We start from the raw sequence: 4,110 nt of genomic DNA on the forward strand, positions 1-4,110 counted from the left end.
CAGCTGGTCCCGGAATCGAGGAAGGCCCTCTTCCTAGCTTGCGGTCTGGCTGTGTCTCCACGTGGCTGAGAGAGAGCGCTCATCTAACCCTAATCATCTCTCCCGAAGGCCCCAGCTCCTAAAACCATCACCCTGGGGGGTAGGGCTTCAACATTTGAATTTGGGGGGGGAGGGCCCAAACATACATCCATAGCAGGCGCCACGATCAAAACAGCAGTGAGGCTAGTTAGCTGAATAAGCACGTGAACTCATAACCTGAAAGTTCTCTACCTGAGGATGAGCGGCATATGCTAAAATCTCCAATGGATTACATTGCCCAGGTACAAGTCATCCGTTCTTAGGCATCGGGTGCTCGGGTCATTGTTAGTCACAGCACAGGAGGGTTGTACACACCCCAGGGGTGAAGTCCTCAGCCTTCGGCACACATCACGATCAGCGAAGGATCTGTTTGCCCCAATTACGGGGGGCTCCCACCCGGGACTTGCGGATTCAGCAGGTCTGCAGTGGGACCTGAGAATTTACACGTCTCACGAGGTCCCAGGTGATACTGATTCTGCTGGTTGGGAGATCCGCTCATACACCGTGTCAGCTTACTGTCCCACGTGGTCGTATAGCAAGCACACAAATGTCACTAGCATCCGACACAGAGTGCTGAAGCCGATGCTATTGGAAACACTAAGCACCCTACCATTTTAGTGTATTAGAAGACCACGATGCATTTCCACTCAGTGACGTGGTGAGTAAACAAATACATCCTTTGTTCAACAATATTATTAAGTGCTGATTTTGCGTGTCAGGCACTGGGAGCCAGCAGGGACAAAGCAGACAAAAAACCCAGCTCCTGTGGTGCTTACACTCACGTGGGGAAAGCTATCACTTATGAAATTTCTATTACGTTCTAAGCCTTTAACAGTGATCATCTCAAATTCCCACAAAGACAGTAAAACATGTGTCCTTATTCCCATTTTCAAGATGAGAAAGTGGAGCCTCACTGAATTAAGGAAGCGCCAGGTTGGTGTCTCCACAGCCCACATACTTTCCATCATACCACAATGACATATATTTGGCTAACGCTACAAAGGGACTTTTAGCAGAAATACCCCATATTTTGTCAGCAAAGGATTTCTTTTTCATTCACCATGACCTGGAAGGATCCCTGAAGGTATTGGGAACCTTCAAGAGTTCCCAAGGGCTGAGACAGGAGGACCGTGGTCCGCAGGAGGAGACAGTTTTCCTAACTCTTGACCATGGCCCACGGTCTGCATCCTGTGGCCTGGTGTGGTACTGCTGGGCCGCAGTACACTTCTCTGGGTTTACTTTGAGTACCAATTTCACATTAAAACTAGCAGGTCCCTGATTAACACTGGATACCCTTCCCTCCTCCAGTCATTTTTTTCCGTAAATATTTCTTGAATCTTCTGTGAGCCAGACACTGTGCAGGGAACTGTGGAGAATTCGAGGTAAGACTTTGTCTCTGTTCTCTAGGATCTGGTAAAGCAAATATAGCGACTTCTTCCTAGTTGTCCCCCAGCTATGACATCAGGGTCCTCTTTGGGACAATAATTTTTGCCTTTTGTTTTATGGTTTGAACTTTTTTATCTTTACTTACAATCTCAACTCATGTATCTGCTTGTGCTGGGTTTTCATTTGTTCATTTGTTTTTGTTTTTTGTTAGTAGAGATATTAATATACAGGAGTTGGCGACATCTGGCTGGCTCAGACAGTCAAGTGAGCGACTCTTGATCTCAGGATTGTGAGTTCAAGCCCCACGTTGGATGCAGAAATTACTTTAAAAATTTTTCAAAAACCAGAGAGGGCGGGATCGCTGCCTGGAGACGGCGGGAGCTCTTTCGCCATGGTGGCCGGGCCGATCTCCGAGCGGAACCAGGATGCCACTGTCTACGTCGGGGGCCTGGACGAGAAGGTTAGCGAACCATTGCTGTGGGAGCTATTTCTCCAGGCAGGGCCAGTAGTCAACACCCACATGCCAAAGGATAGAGTCACAGGTCAGCACCAAGGCTATGGCTTTGTGGAATTCTTGAGTGAGGAAGATGCTGACTATGCCATTAAGATCATGAACATGATCAAACTCTATGGGAAACCAATACGGGTGAACAAAGCATCAGCTCACAACAAGAACCTGGACGTGGGGGCCAACATTTTCATTGGCAATCTAGACCCGGAGATTGATGAGAAGCTGCTTTATGATACTTTCAGCGCCTTTGGGGTCATCTTACAAACCCCGAAGATTATGCGGGACCCTGACACAGGCAACTCCAAAGGTTATGCCTTTATTAATTTCGCTTCCTTTGATGCTTCGGATGCAGCTATTGAGGCCATGAATGGGCAGTATCTCTGTAACCGCCCTATCACTGTGTCCTATGCCTTCAAGAAGGACTCCAAGGGTGAGCGCCATGGCTCAGCAGCTGAACGCCTTCTGGCAGCCCAGAACCCACTCTCCCAGGCCGATCGCCCTCATCAGCTGTTTGCAGATGCACCTCCTCCACCCTCAGCCCCCAATCCTGTGGTATCATCATTGGGTCCGGGCTTCCTCCACCAGGCATGCCTCCTCCTGGGTCCTTCCCACCCCCAGTGCCGCCTCCTGGAGCCCTTCCACCTGGGATACCCCCAGCTATGCCCCCACCACCTATGCCTCCTGGGGCTGGAGGACATGGCCCACCATCAGCAGGAACCCCAGGGGCTGGACATCCTGGACATGGACACTCACATCCTCACCCATTCCCACCGGGTGGGATGCCCCATCCAGGGATGTCTCAGATGCAGCTGGCCCACCATGGCCCTCATGGCTTAGGACACCCCCATGCTGGGCCCCCAGGCTCTGGGGGGCAGCCACCACCCCGACCGCCACCCGGAATGCCTCATCCTGGACCTCCTCCGATGGGCATGCCCCCTCGAGGGCCTCCGTTTGGATCTCCCATGGGTCACCCAGGTGAGACCATAGAATGATTTATTTTTTTAAGAGAAATGACAGTAGTCATCCAAGATCTTGGAGAAATGCTAAAAAAAAAGGACGTGGGTCCTGGGGCAATGGAAGAAAGAAAAAAATTCTTGGAAGGTAAAGAATCTATGATCTTCAAAAAAGATACGAGCCTACCCTAAAGAGGGAGGGAGGAGAAGAGAATCTTAAAAGAGGAAGAGGAAATCTGTGAGGCAAAAAGAGCAGCTGAATGGGTAAGAAAGAGCAACAAAACACTCAGTAGAACCCTTGCATGAAAGGCTTTCCTGTCATCGGTGGAACTGCATATGCTTAGACCACACTGAGTGTGGAGGACCAACCAGGTGCATGGCCAACGTCAGGGCACAGTATTAGACTCCAGGGTTGTTGTTTTGTTTTGTTTTTTTTTAAAGAAGACAAGGATTTAGTGTATCAGCTTGCAGGTTTGGAGATCTCTAATAGGTGAATATAGGTGACTATATGTTGTATTACGTTTGGGGGGGCTTGAAATCAGACCCAGGTTGCACGGAGGACTCAGTTCCTGACTCAGAAAGTCAAGTCACCACTCCACCTGGGTATGGAGGGCCACCGAGAGGGAGGAACATAACAAATCACCACCAACAATCAGGTCTTTGTGCAATTTTTTTTAAAGATTTTATTTATTTATTCATGAAAGACACAGAGAGAGAGAGAGAGAGAGAGAGAGGCAGAGGGAGAAGCAGGCTCCCAAGGAGCAGGGAGCCCGACGCAGGACCCAATCCCAGGACCCTGGGATCATGACCTGAGCCGAAGGCAGATGCTTAACCATCTGAGCCACCCAGGCGCCCTCTTTGTGCAATTCTTATAAAGCCCTCTGTGCAAAGGTGCTATTGTGAACACATATTGTTTTATTTCCACATAACCTTGACTGTGGAAGCTCAATGAACAGCTGTCGCCACAAATTTTCTGGGCTGTCAAAGAGCAAAAGTTGTCTTGTAGGTTTCTTGTCCAAATTTGAGCATAAGGAGATATAGGAGATAGTGCTTGAATACAACAGCCTTACCCCAGAGGCGCATTCCTGTGGCCAGCATGCAGGTCTTAATGACACCCATGCCCTGCTGTCTCCCCAAACTTCTCACACACCCTACAGTGGGGCTTCTCAAACATTACGGTGC

The 4,110-nt window shown here is 49.4% G+C and overlaps 1 pseudogene; it reads left to right on the forward strand.

Annotated features, from left to right (window-relative positions):
* Window positions 1-1,817: 1,817 nt before the first annotated feature.
* On the forward strand, window positions 1,818-2,945 carry LOC112828876 (splicing factor 3B subunit 4 pseudogene; annotated as a pseudogene).
* Window positions 2,946-4,110: the final 1,165 nt, after the last annotated feature.

Source organism: Callorhinus ursinus, unplaced genomic scaffold (assembly GCF_003265705.2).
Source record: "Callorhinus ursinus isolate GAN/ISIS: 27379988/994484 unplaced genomic scaffold, GSC_fseal_2.0 scaffold13, whole genome shotgun sequence".
In the NCBI taxonomy this organism is placed as follows: Eukaryota; Metazoa; Chordata; class Mammalia; order Carnivora; family Otariidae; genus Callorhinus; species Callorhinus ursinus.